This window comes from Colobus angolensis, unplaced genomic scaffold (assembly GCF_000951035.1).
Source record: "Colobus angolensis palliatus isolate OR3802 unplaced genomic scaffold, Cang.pa_1.0 Scaffold450, whole genome shotgun sequence".
NCBI classification, from domain to species: Eukaryota; Metazoa; Chordata; class Mammalia; order Primates; family Cercopithecidae; genus Colobus; species Colobus angolensis.
In genome coordinates, this window is record NW_012117933.1 from 928,753 (window position 1) to 944,116 (window position 15,364).

Consider the following 15,364-nt stretch of genomic DNA (forward strand, 5'->3'; position numbering starts at 1 on the left):
GTTAACACCACTGAAATTCTTGCCAATCTCACTTTTAAACAAAGGGCAAGTTGAGGCTTAGAGCCTCCTGCAGGCAATAGTTTCTAGCTAGAAATAAAAAAAAAAAAAAAAAAAAAGGACGTTATCTGGATAGTCTTATCTAATATGACCTCTTAAAAGCAGATACATTTCTCTGGCAGGTGGGACAAGAGGAAGGCAGAAAAGAAGCTGGAGAGATTCGAAGCCTCACCATTGCTGGCTTGAGGATTGAAGGGGGCTACACAATAATGAAATGAATACAGGGCAGCTTAACGACCTGAGAGAGGGGCTCTCAGCCGACAGCCAGCCGAGATTGGGGGCCTCATTCCTACAACCATAAGGAAATGAATTCTGCCAACAACCTGAGTGGACTTGGAAGAACATTCTTCCCCAGAGCCTCCAAAAAGTCATGTAGGCCTGCCAACATTTTTATTTCAGACTGAAGACACCCTGAGCAGAGAATCCAGCCATGCCGTGCCTAGGCTCCTGACCTATGGAAACTATGAGGTAATAAATTTGCATTGTTTTAAGCCACTAAATTTGGGGTAATTTGTTATGTAGTAATAAAAAACTAACACTTATAAGAGGGAAGCCGGGCCAGGCACAGTGGCTCACACCTGTAATCCCAGCACTATGGGAGGCTGAGGCAGCCAGATCATTTGAGGCGAGGAGTTCAAGACCAGCCTGGTCAACATGGCGAGACCCTATCTTTGCCAAAAATTACAAAAATTAGCTGGATGTGGTGGCCTGTGCCTGTAGTCCCAGCTACTCTGGAGGCTGAGGCATGAGAATCGCTTGAACCTGGGAGGCAGAGGTTACAGTGAACCAAGATCACACCACTGCACTCCAGCCTGGGCAATAGAGTGAGGCTCTGTCTCAAAAATAAAAAATAAAAATAAAAATAAAGAAAGAGAGAGAGGCAGGAGGGTGAGAAGTAGAAAAAAGGAGATGTGACAATAGACAAGGAAATCAGAGGTTGGAATGATGCATTTTGCCAGTGGAGGAAAGATTCTCCCCTGAAGCCTCCAGAAGGAATATGGCCCTGCCAACAACTTGATTTTAAGTTTCTGAACTCCAGGACTATAAGAAAATACATTTCTGTTTGTGGTAATTTGTTGTAGCAGAAGCAGGAAACTAATAAGACCACTATCTGAATACTGTGGCAACACCATGAGCAGCAGCATGTAAAGGCTACGAGCCTTTGTACCTGAGGGATGCAGAGCAGAAAAGCGTCTCTACTACTTTTTAGGATAGTAGGCAGATTGGAGAAAGTTCAGGCAAGTTATTGCCCAGTGACCCAGCGAAAACCCTAGGGGAAAAGTGAGTATTGTACAGTGTTTCACGGAAAAGGTCTCCCAACTTTTGATTGCTTTTTTCTTGGAAAGCCAACAGCTGAGGGTCAATTTGTAGAGAGGGAAGGAATGAATCATGGATTGCTTCCAAGGATCTCTGAACTAAACTCAAGTCACTGAATGGGGACAAAACTGGCCTTTCAGTTTAAAAACCTAAGGGCAAGTTTGGCTACCTGGATGTCCATGCTACCAATTTTATAGAAACCATTTCCTGAATTTAATGATTTCCAGTGTTATTTTTGTTTTGTAGACAATTTCTCTCAAGAAACTCTTAGGCCCTTTGCTACTCCAAGAGTGCTGCATGGACCAAGAACATGGGGCAACAGCAGCAGCCCTGGAAGCTTATTAGAAATGCAGAATCTCATGTCCCCAGACCTGCTGAGTCGAAACCCGCATTTGAACAAGATCCCAGGTGATTTGCACACGCATTAAAGCTTAAGAAACCCCGTCTCTACTAAAAATACAAAAATTAGCAGGGTATGGTGGTGGGTGCCTGTAGTCCTAGCTACTCGGGAGGCTGAGGCAGGATAATTGCTTGAACCTGGGAGGCAGAGGTTCCAGTGAACAGAGATTGTGCCACTGCGCTCTAGCCTGGTCTCAAAAACAAAACAAAACAAAAAAAAGTCCTGTTCTGGACAACCAGAAAATACAGACAGTATTTCATAGCCATAATTGCTTTCATTTTTATTATTTTTGTTATTTTACATATATATATTTTTGAGACAGGGTCTTGCTCTGTTGCCCAGGCAGGAGTACAGGGGCATGATCATGGCTCACTGCAGCCTCAACCTCCTGGGCTCATGTGATCCTCTCACCTCAGCCACCCATGTAGCTGGTACTACAGGCATGCACTACCACGTCCAGCTAATTTTTGTATTTTTTTTGCAGACACAGAGTCTCCCTATGTTACCCAGGCTGGTCTCGAACTTCTGGCCTCAAGCAATCCTCCCACTGGGGCCTCCCAAAGTGCTGGGATTATAGGTGTGAGCCACTGTGCCAGGCCTATAACTGCTTTCTAAAAGGAAAAAGTACAATTTTAATTCTTCCAATGATTAAAAAATTAATTGTTTTATCCTAAAAGTAATTAAATCTTATTATAGAAAAATGGAGAAGATAAAAAAGAAAATATCACCTTCTTTCCTAAGACTTTAATGTAACCACTGTATTTATAATGGGTATATTTTCATATATGTATATTGTACATCCACATCACACTGTACATTCCTTTAAAATGCCTTTTCAATGAAAATTGTCTTAAAATCACAGTTTTGCCACCATTACTTCAATGGCGTTGTGATTGTGGAATGGCTCATTTCACCTTTCCCCAATTTTTGGGCAATTGTTCACTAATGTAAACAATATTGTGATAAATATCTTAGCGCACATAGTTTTTTTTTAGTTTAAGATTTTCTTTAGAATGGATTTCCAAAAGCGGAATTGCTGGGTTCCTGGTAATAAACACTCAAAAAAGAACATTTTAAGAAATCAGTGCTACATTGTCTGGAAGTGTGTCTAAACTGGGAACTTGTTTTTCTGAGCACAGAAATCTTTTCTTCCAGGACGATGTCCTCGGTCATTGGCATTCCCCTACTACAAAGTAGGTTCTGAGATGTGCCCTATAACCATTTATGCCAACAGGACTGGTTCATTGAAATATATGGGCACCAGTTTTAACGGTTTTGGCGCATTGTGTTAGAAAGTAACAGCAGTTGAATCATTGTCGCTTGATTTCTGTCCCTTCATTTTTCATGCCTGTCAGCAAGCAAAAGTGGGACAAATGTTTGGAATTTCTTTTTTCTGGAACATTTTTTCTTAAAGTTTACAATTTCAATGGTTTTCAGTACCAGTCATCACCGTTATCAATTTTAGACCATTTTCATCACCTCTAAAAGAAACATTAGGCTAGTTAGCAGTCACTTCTAATTATCCACCAACCTATCTGCCACCCCCACTCTCCCTACACCAGGCAACCACTAATCTGTTTTCGGCCACTATAGATTTGCCTGTTCTGTACATTTCGTGTAAATGGGAATCACACATTATGTGGCCTTTTGTGACTGGCTTCTTCCACTTAGCATATTGTTGTCAAGGTTCATCCATGTTGTAGCATGAATAAGTACTTCATTATTTTCATGGCTGAATAATATTCCATTCCGAATAATATATCCCTTCTAGGGATAGACCACATTTTATTTATCCATTCATTGGTTCATGGACATTTGAGTTGTTTCCATTTTTTGGCTATTATGTATAATGCTGCTATAGGCATTTATGTACAAGTTTTTGTGTAAACATATGTTCTCATTTCTCTTGGGTATATACCTAGGAGTAGAATTGCTGGGTGGCATGATAATTTTGTGTTTGACTTTTTGAGAAACTGCCAAAGTCTTTTCCAAAGCAGCTGTATAATTTTACATTCACACCAGCAGTGTATGAGGATTCCATCTTCTCCACATTCTCACCAGCACTCGTTCTTGTCTGTCTTGTTATAGCCATCCTAGTGGGTGCGAAGTGGTATCTGATTGTGAGTTTGATTTGCATTTCCCTGATAGCTAATGTTATTGAACAGCTTTCATTGTTTATTGGTCATTTGTATATCTTCTTTGAAGAAACATCTATTCCAGTCCTTTGCCCATTGTTTTAGTTATTTGTCTTATTATTATTGAGTTGCAAGAGTTCTTTATATATTCTGGATCTAGGTTTGGTCTTTTTCTAAGCCATAGCTTTCTGATATGCGTGCATGCATGTGTGTGTGCTTGTGTGTGTGAAATCCAGACATTAGGCATCTTTTAGAAATGGGCTCCTAGAGCAGAAATCGGACCATTTTTTTGCCTGAGTCTGAGGGTCTGATTCTTACAGTGAGTGAAACTGAACCAACTGTAAAAAGGAGAGTTTATTTTCTCTCTTTGGTGCCCCCTAGCTTCCCTACCTAAACACAGATCTCCAGAGATGGAGGAATGAAAAAAAGAGGTAATAAATCATTTACACTTTAATAGGATCATCTTGCAAATAACAATGTAAAACCCCAAATGAGAGGATGAGTCCATCAATTGAGCCTGGTGAAATCCACTGCAGAATGAGATCTTAATGGAAAAACATAAATAATAAAAATTTTCAGGAAATTAGCCCCACATTAGCAGGAAATAGAAATGTTTAATGTGTTGGATAAATGGTTCTTTCTGAAGAAAAGTGCTGATTCTTTCATTAATAACAGATACATGCAGGTTGATTTAAAACAATAGCTGAGTACCTGAAGAAAAGTAGGGAAGCTGTGCCCCAAAGGCCCCTGCCACATGATGGAGCAGCGGCAGGAGAAAGAATGGATGGATCTAGAAGGTCCTTCCTGTTCTTTCTAGCTTGCAAACAACTCTCAAGTTCAATCAAGTTCCACCTCTCCCCTGCATTCTCAGACCTCCTCAGTCCACACAGGTCCCCTTGTTCTCCTGCTGCTCCACAACATCCTGTCTCTACCACACAACCTTGGATTGAATTCTCTGTCTCCTGAAATTGTTTTCTCTGTGAACATCTTGTCTCCCCAATCTCCTTACAAGTTCCGGAGGCCTGAGACTGCCATTCCTCAAATATGAAGAGGGGATCTCTCATTATTTGTTGAAGCGAGTTATATTATGACCCATAAGAGTGAGAAATGCTTCCAGCATCTCGCGCTGTTGTGCTTTGTCGCAGTTCTCAGGGCTATTGGCAGAAGAGGGGAACAGCAGGCCCGGGGGATGCAGCTTCTGTCCCCATGCTACTTGGCTCTTTCTCTTTGCCTCTTCCCTTCTCGGCGCCTCTGCTTTCTATTTCTGCCTTTTTCTTTTCTTCTTTTTAAACCCTTCTATCCTTCTCTCTAACATAATAGGAAAAACTGGTACTCACAAAACTAAAAGCTTAGCAAGAGCAAAAAAAGACCCAAGTTATTTATTTGGTTCTTTTAATTTTTTTTTCTTTTTCTCTTCTTGTGTCTTTCATTTTTAAAAATTAGGCTGAGTGAAGTTTTAGGAATTTGTATCTACTTAGTACTGCAGATGTTGGAAGGGACTTGAAATAGACCATGTAGCCCAACACATAACTTTATAATGAAGAAACAGAGATTTAGAGAAGTTTAAAGAAAAAAAAAAAGAAAAGGAGGTTCAGGAAAGTGCCTGCCCAAAATAGCACAAGCGAGGAGTGGCAGGATCAAGGCTACAGCCTGGGTCTCATGACTCCCCGTCCAGCAGGTTCACCTCTGCCCAAGGCACGGGATTTTTAGGCATATGAATGCCTAGTTCATAAGGAAGGAATGCTTGAGAAATGCCACCATTATCACAATTAGCAATATCTGCAAACCAGTTTCAGGTAGGCCGGGTTAATAGCCTGTAAATCTAGGAATTAAATTCAACATCAGACAGAAAGGAAACAATACATTGCTTTGTCTGGCAGTTTTTCTAAACTCCTCATGGCAGAGTTGCCTAAAACTTCACAGCCTCCTACCCTGTAAAAATGCTTGCTTATTTCTGGCAGCCAATTAAAACCAAAATCTGATACTACAAGAGGAATTAGGAACTGGAAAACTGGTGCAATATCCGATTCAGAAATGAGTGTGAATGTCAAGAGGCCTCTGCTGGCATTCTTGTAGCTCAGCCCTGGCACTCGTGGCTTGGAGTCAGGCTGTCCGGTGTAATTAAAAGTCATGCTATCTGTCGGGGGAATGGCCTGTTCCAGGATTTGAAAAAAAAAAATGCTGTAGGAAAAAACTCCATGAAATGTATCTATTCCATGGAATTTCATGAACTATATCTGCATGATAATTGGCTGACATTATGGAGGGCAAGAGGCAAACATCGTGGCCCTGAGAAATCCTCATTAATTTGCTTTGAGAATCTTCCAATGAAAATAGAAATAGGGCTTTCTTCCAGCAGAAGCCTTAGGACTAGCTTCCTCTGTTTTCATAGGCAGCGGAAACAGCAATCTTTTGGAATCATTTCTTTTAGAAAAAAAAAAAATCCTTGATTCTGTGACGTAATAACAAAAAAAGAAATAATGGGCCAAAAAAAGAAGCAACACACTGAGATAAAAGACATGGCACAATTGCCATTTGATGTTTTCTGAAAAGTATCATGATCTGAATGGATTTTTACTTCTTTAATCCTCATGATGGTTGAGACTCTGATTATAGCAATCACATTTGAGTGGAGCGTCAGTTGAATCAGCTCCCAGGATAATGCAATTTTTGGGGAGAATTGTGAAGCTCAGGGTTTTAGAAGTAATATTCATCTGAATCATGCTGAGATGCTGGTTGTCAGGGAGATGATCCATGTAGATCGTGGGACAAGACCCAGCCAGGTGACTGCCAGTGAGCCTGCAGCCCAGTCTTTTGTGACCTCTTGGTTCGTCAATACACCCCAGGAGAGCACCACCAGGCCCCAGAGAGACATGGCACCAGGAAGGTACCCATGTTATTTCAGTCATGCCTCTTGTACCCTTGTGGTTCATACCTTACACCTCTAAAAAGGCCAGTGGAAGAAACCTCAGGGCCTGTGTGTCTCTAAATTAACCATTTCTGACTTGAGAACAAGCAAATCATGGGGCGTCAATGGTTTATTGAAATACCGAGGAGCTAGAGGGCATTTGTTCTGTAGATATTCATTGAGCCTCTGCTGGGTGATCATCTCTCCGTGAGAGGCGGTGATGATCAGAACCATGGGAAAAAAGAACCCAGCCCTCTGGGAACTTACAGTCAGAGATTGGCCACGATTGACTCCCCTGTGCAAGGATGAATTGCGTAGCGTGCTTTTGTTTCACTGATACTGAGACACACATCTCCATCCATCCTCCACCCTACCCCAAGAGTCATGGGACTCAAAAGAAAATCGCAGGAACTGCCTGCTTCGGAGAATCTTAGGATACTTATTGGCCACATAGTATTCATCACATGGGAGTCAGATGGTATTTCACATAGTCTGTGCTTGATTCCAAGAATGAAATTTTTCCAAGGTTTGGTAAATCCCAGCATATCAGTGTTTACTCTGGGCTTCTCCAATGCCCTCCCATCAGTAAGGCCACCCATCTAACACAAGCTGAAGTAGGAGAGGGAGCCAATGGCATTGTCTCATCCTTTCATAGTCCATGATTTATACCATTATGTCCTGGGCCTTAAAGATCCCAGGTCGCTTCAATTTGAACCATCAGGATCTGGGCTCTTCCTGATTGAATTGAAAAGCAGCAGACTCATTCCAAAGCAATTTACTGGATAAATAGAAGAAAGAGAGAGAGAGTGAGGGAGTGAAAGAGGGAGAATGTGGAAGCGATCAAGAAACTTTATACAGATGCCCAGGAAGCCCAGTGTGTTCAGCCTGAAGGTTTAATTAGTTCGATGAGTCATCTCCACCCCAGACACTTTAGAATAATGGTTCTCAAGCTTGACTACATGTTAGAATCCCCTGGGGAGCTTTTGAAAGGTACAGACGCCCAAGTCCTACCCCAGATCAATTACACCTGAATCGCAGACATCATTATTTAATAGTTTCCACCTCTATATAGAATCATCAGGTGACTGAGTACCACTGAATTAGGTTTCTGATAGAGAATTGAGAAGAACCAGATAAAAATCCTCTGCCCTTCTGAGTATACTCCAATTCTATGTACATATAAGACCTCAACATGGTTAGTATCAGGCCTCAGTAACCTCAACTTGTTACTATTCTCATTCTCAACATTTTGTGTTACCAAGAGAATCCTGGATGTATGTATACATAAACACATGTAAGTATATAGTAATTTATCTATGTAGAGAGGTTGGCTCATGGCTGTGTTTCTGGAACCAAGATACATAATGACTTCCTTTTCATCATGTGGGCATTTGCCTTTTTTTGTGGCCCAGGCCTTTGAAAACCCAGCCATTCCTTTACTGGGAGGACACGTGTTGAGCCTGTGCTAGGCACCGAAGCAGATACAAAGGAGCATAAGATGGCAGGGCAGGTCCGTGGAGCCAGGCCAGCCAGTGGGGAAGAAGGCATCATAGCATCCAATGAGATGGTGTTGTGACCAGGTGAACCGGGCACTAATGGAAGACTGGGACTGGATTGATGGGATCAGGGAAAGAGCTGACTTGAGTGATGAGCAGTAGCTTGCCGGGCAGCTCAGGGTGAATACGGAAAAGCAAGTGGGGGTGGGGTAGGAAAGAAATTAGTTCATGAGCCTCCTTCTTGTCCTCATCTATAATACACCATTGAGAAACAAGGCAAAGCAGAAGTGTATAATCTTACTTTGTCCTAACGGGGTTTTGGACACTTGTCCGCATGGGAGAATGAGATACAATCCTTGCCCTTTAGGAAGCTTCAGTCTAATCGGGGGCTCAGTATTATGGCCTGCATTACCATTCTCTCCTTTTTGAATGGATTTCCCCCAAAACAGATCATTGAATCGTCTGTAATTGAATGCAAGAGAAACCCAGCAAAAACAATTAAAGAACCTCATTACACAGAAGTTTCCAAAGCAGTGGGCCTGAGACTTCAATGTGGTAATAACACCCTCTCGGTCGTATGTCACTTTGCCATTTATTAGCATATTTGGTCTTCATAAAAGCTTTGTGAGGCAGACAAGCAAGACGGGCAATATTATTCCCACTATACTTGACCCAAAGGGTCAAATGACTGACATGAAATTAGGAAGTAAGGCCTTGTTCTGGAACCCACGTCTTCCTACTTCTTATTTCCTCCTAATTCTGCCCATTTCTTTTCTTCTGACCGAACACCAATTTGTCACAAACGTCTCCATATTATGCCATTTATAAAAAAGAGAAGGCTAGTCCTGAAATAACTCAATTTGAGGAGAACGTGTTAAATTTAATTCTTAGTTCTCAGTTTTGTATCTTAGCAACCACATATATTTAGTAATGACTACTTTGATGCCTAAAAAGCATGTCCAATGTGCACTGGGTTTCATATGTACTCCTTGAGGAGGATCATAATTTAACTGTAGCTTTGGTTTAAAACTCTAATGACTCCTTCATATTCAGAATCTTATTTTTCACTCTCTCTGCTATGCATATGATGTGTGAAATTATGGCTTGCTCTCATTTAAAAAGAATCTTTTTAAAGGAGGATGATACTAATTAGGGATTTTTTTTTCCTTAAAAGTAGTCTATGACTTTAGTAAAGTTATGGGGATTTATATGGGCATGACCTTTTTGAAGAGTAATTTGATAGTGAGTATCAAAAACCTAAAATATATTCTCTGTTTGACTTGCTAATTCCACCTCTGGAATCTGTTCTGAGGAAAACATCTAAAATGCAGACCAAATTTTATGTGTAAAAATCTTCATTGAAGCATTATTTATAAATAACAAAGCATCCATAGTAGTGAAAAAGTGGAAATAACCTAGAAGACTAATAATTTAGTGGACTGGTTGAGTTAAATTTTATATAGTCATAAAATAGAATATTATGTTTCCATTAGAATAAGTAATTCTTTTAGTGATAAAAAGCTAATTATATTAGGTTGAGCAATTAAGTGGCATACCACAGTGTATGTGTTTTATGAATCTAGCTATGTAAAACCAGATAACTGAGAGGGAAATACACCAAAACGTTAAAGGTAGTTGTATCTGGGAGGTATTCTACTGGTAAATTTTTTTCTTATCTATTAATATGCTTCTGGCTTCTGCCCTGACTATATATTATTTTTATAATCAGGAGAAGGATTGTGTTTTAAAGACTGCTTGTGTACTAAATATATGTGTGTGTGTGTGTGTGTGTGTGTGTGTGTGTGTGTGTTTTGAGACGGAGTCTCGCTCTGTCTTCCAGGCTAGAGTGCAGTGGCACGATCTCAGCTCACTGCAAGCTCCGCCTCCCGGGTTCACACCATTCTCCTGCCTCAGCCTCCCGAGTAGCTGGGACTACAGGCTCCCACCACCATGCCCGGCTAATTTTTTGCATTTTTAGTAGAGACAGTGTTTCATCGTGTTAGTCAAGATGGTCTCGATCTCCTGACCTGGTGATCTGCCCTCCTCAGCCTCCCAAAATACTGGGATTACAGGCGTGAGCCACTGCGCCCGGCCTAAATGTGGGTTCTTTACACATATTTACTTTGAATAGTTCTAAGAATGTGCTTCAGAGGGCAGTCACGTGAGGAGTAACTGGAAATCATCTTGGCACTGGCCTCCCTGCTTCTACTTCTGACTTCCTGTGACCATTCTCAACACAGCAGCCAGAGGGATGTTCTTAAAATATAAGAGTGAATTTTTGGCCAGGCGTGGTGGCTCATGCCTGTAATCCCAACACTTTGGGATGCTGAGGCGGGTGGATCGCTTGAGCCCAGGAGTTTGAGCCCAGCCTGGGCAGGAAAGTGAGACCCCTGTCTCTACAAAACAATTTTGAAAATTAGCCAAGTGTGGTGGCTCACACCCATAATCTCAGCTACTCAGGAAGCTGAGGTGGGAGGATTGCTTGAGCCAAGGAGTTTGAGGCTGCAGTGAGCTATGATTATGCCCTGTACTCCAACCTGGGCAACAGAATGAGACCCTGTCTCAAAAAAAACCAAAACCAAAACCAAAAAACACCCATATATGTATATAACATAAAAGAGTCAATTTCCCTCCTCTCCAGGGGTTTCCCATCTCATTAAGGCACTGCCTTTAGGACAGCTGACAGAGCTCTGTGAGATTCCCTCCTAACCACTTATGCTTTCCCACTCCATCTGCTCCAGTCACACTGGCCTCCTTGCTGTCCTTTCTATAGGCCAGGCATGCTCCTGCCTCAGGGCCTTTGCACTGTCTGTTTCCTCTACAGAGAATGCTTTTTTCGCAGACATGGCTGCTCCCTCCCCATCTTCATGTTTTTCCCCAAACATCACATTCTCAGTGAACCTTCCCTAACCAACCAATACAGATCTGTACAGCCCATTCTCAATCTCAATATCCATCCCACAATCTCTAACCCTCTTATTAGACTCATTTCTTTAAACCTGTAGGATGCTTCATCTTTTAATATACTATACAGCACCCTTTTTAATTATTATTTTATTATTATTATTTTTTATTATACTTTAAGTTCTAGGGTACATATGCACAACGTGCAGGTTTGTTACATATGTATACGTGTGCCATGTTGGTGTGCTGCACCCATTAACTCGTCCTTTACATTAGGTATATCTCCTAATGCTATCCCTCCCCCTCCCCCGACCCCACGACAGGCCCTGGTGTGTAGGGTTCCCCGTCCTGTGCCCAAGTGTTCTCATTGTTCAATTCCCAACTATGAGTGAGAACATGTGGTGTTTGGTTTTCTGTCCTTGCGATAGTTTGCTCAGAATGATGGTTTCTAGCTTCATCCATGTCCCTACAAAGGACGTGAACTCATCCTTTTTTATGGCTGCATAGTATTCCGTGGTATATATGTGCCACATTTTCTTAATCCAGTCTATCATTGATGGACATTTGGGTTGGTTCCAAGTCTTTGCTATTGTGAATAGTGCCACAATAAACATACGTGTGCATGTGTCTTTATAGCAGCATGATTTATTTATAATCCTTTGGGTATATACCCAGTAATGGGATGGCTGGGTCAAATAGTATTTCTAGTTCTAGATCCTTGAGGAATCACTACATTGTCTTCTACGATGGTTGAACTAGTTTACAGTCCCACCAACAGTGTAAAAGTGTTCCTATTTCTCCACATCCTCTCCAACACCTGTTGTTTCCTGATTTTTTTATGATGGCCATTCTAACTGGTGTGAGATGGTATCTCACTGTGGTTTTGATCTGCATTTCTCTGATGGCCAGTGATGATGAGCATTTTTTTCATGTGTCTGTTGACTGCATAAATGTTTTCTTTTGAGAAGTGTCTGCTCATATCCTTTGCCCACTTTTTGATGGGGTTGTTTGATTTTTTCTTGTAAATTTGTTTGAGTTCTTTGTAGATTCTGGATATTAGCCCTTTGTCAGATAGGTAGATTATAAAAATTTTCTCCCATTTTGTAGGTTGCCTGTTCACTCTGACGGTAGTTTCTTTTGCTGTGCAGAAGCTCTTTAGTTTAATTAGATCCCATTTGTCAATTTTGGCTTTTGTTGCCATTGCTTTTGGTGTTTTAGACGTGAAGTCCTTGCCCATGCCTATGGCCTGAATGGTGTTGCCTAGGTTTTCTTCTAGGGTTTTTATGGTTTTGGGTCTAACATTTAAGTCTTTAATCCGTCTTGAATTAATTTTTGTATAAGGTGTAAGGAAGGGATCCAGTTTCAGCTTTCTACTTGTGGCTAGCCAGTTTTCCCAGCACCATTTATTAAATAGGGAATCCTTTCTCCATTTCTTGTTTTTGTCAGATTTGTCAAAAATCAGCTGGTTGTAGATGTGTGGTATTATTTCTGAGGGCTCTGTTCTGTTCCAGTGGTCTATATCTCTGTTTTGGTACCAGTACCATGCTGTTTTGGTTACTGTAGCCTTGTAGTATAGTTTGAAGTCAGGTAGTGTGATGCCTCCAGCTTTGTTCTTTTGGCTTAGGATTGTCTTGACAATGCAGGCTCTTTTTTGTTTCATATGAAATTTAAAGTAATTTTTTCCAATTCTGTGAAGAAAGTCATTAGTAGCTTAAGGGGGATGGCATTGAATCTATAAATTACCTTGGGCAGACTATATAGCACCCTTCTTCATCACAGGCCTTAATCTGCAATTGGCTGGCCAAGAGATTGAGCTCTCCTAGCTCACTTGCACAATGATAATGTGCAAATTTCGTTTTGTGTCATTCGTCCTCTTCCAAAACACTTTTGTTTTGGCAGAGAAATGAGCACATTTATGTATTCAGCCTTACATTTGTCTAATTATTGATTTGTATATTTATTGCACATTTATTAAAACTGACATGTAAAGATACATCATATAGGTCATCTTTACTATATGATTTAGGTCTCTGCTAATTCTGTTTCAGCTGTTGTTGGATACATTTCCAAAATGGCCCTCAGATAAAGGCATACTTCATTTCATTAAAATGTATATTTATTTGTTTTTTAATGGGTGGTATATTCACATGGCTCAATAGTCCAAAGATAGAAAAAGGTATACGTGAAACATTTCATTTGTATTCTTGTCTTCAAGCTACTCAGTTTCCCTCCCTACTGATCAGTCCTGTTAGCAGTTTCATACGTATTCTTATGGAGATATTTTATCCATACGAAAGCAAACTCATATATAATATAATTTTTCCCTTTTTTGCTCACATGATAGTGTACTATGCACACCATTCTGTACCTTGTTTTTATTCTTAGTTTGTCAAGGAGATGATTCCATATCAGTACCTAAAAGTTCTTACTGTTTTTGTAGTGGCATATTATTCTGTCATGTGCATGCCTCGTAATTGACTTTATCCCTATGGGTGGATGTCTGGATGTCTGCATTATTTCCAGTATTTTCTCATCATAAATGATGCTTCTCCATAAGTTACTTTGCACATATGCAAGTCTATCTGTAGAATACATTGTTAGAAGTGGATCTTTTTGTCATTTTATACATTTATAATATTGCCACATGCCTGATTTTTGGATAGGTGGACATAGGATTATAAAGATATCAATCCTCCATAAATGAATGAAATATTTCAACATGATCACAACCAAAATACTGATAGCATCAGTTTCTGGAACTTTAAGTTAGCTCATGATGCACCTCTGCTCACCAATGGCTTTTCACCTTGCTCGGAGAAACAGCCCAAGTCTTTACATTTGCCTGCGAGGCCCTCCTTGACGTCACTCCTTGTTACTTCTCTGCCCTCACGTTGTTCTCACTCACTTTCCACCAGGTACACTGACTTCCCGCCTCAGGGCCTTTGCATGTGCTGTTCCCACCAGCCTTCCCCTAGATATTGGTGCAGCTTACTCCTTCACGTCAACTGCCAGATTCTCAATGAAGTCTGCTCTAACTACCTGGTTCTCTACTTCCCCTGCTTCCTATCTTCATTCACTGTTTTGTCTTTCTCCATATCAGTTGCCACCCTCAGATACTGTACCAATCTGACTGATTTGTTTATGTCTTTCTCTTCCAGGTGGAATGTAAGCACCCTGTGGACCAGGATATTCCCTGTTCTGTTCACTGCTGTATCCTAAGTGCTTAGCCCACTGCCTGGTACTTCGCAAGTGCTCAGTCAACATTTATGGATTTAAATAAACAAGTGAGAATGGCTAGGGAGCTCTGGGGGAAAGTGATTAATGGGTAAAGAGTGGTTATTAGCTTGACCAGCTGGTAAAATATGTTATAAAGCGACATAGTTTTGTTTCTGGACCAAGAATAAATTGAGTAGAAAAAAATAGAACAAAGAGTTCATAAATAGACCCAAATCCATATGATAGTTTAAAATATAATGCAAGTCGCATATCAAATCTAAACAGATGGGTTATCCAATAAATAGCTTTGGAATACCTCTCTAGTTATATGGAGAAAAACAAAATGAAGTCACTACATCTCTCCTTAAATAGAGGGACCAATAATATACATGTAAAAAAATAGACCGGGCACGGTGGCTCACACCTGTAATCCCAGCATTTTGGAAGGCCGAGGTGGGCGGATCACCTGAGGCCAGGAGTTCAAGACCAGCCTGACCATGGTGAAACCCCAACTCTACTAAAAACACAAAAATTAGCTGGGTGTGGTGGCAGGCACCTGTAATCCAAGCTACTCGGGAGGCTGAGGCAGGAGAATCACTTGAACCTGGGAGACAGAGGTTGCAGTGAGCCGAGACTGCACCACTGTACTCCAGCCTGGGCAACAGAGTGAGACTCTGTCTCAAAAAATATAATAACAAAAATAAAAATTAAAAATAAAACACACAAAAAAATCCAAGACTAAAATTCGAAGCAGTTGACTTGGGAACAGTCTTTCGAGGCATGACATAAAACTAAGAAGATATACTGAGGTCAGGAATCTGGAAAAGATTAATAAATTTCACTAAAAATAAATAAGCTTCTGCAGAGAAAATCATCATAAACAGAGTTAGAAAATAACACATACTAGGGAAGACTTTGCAACATATATGAC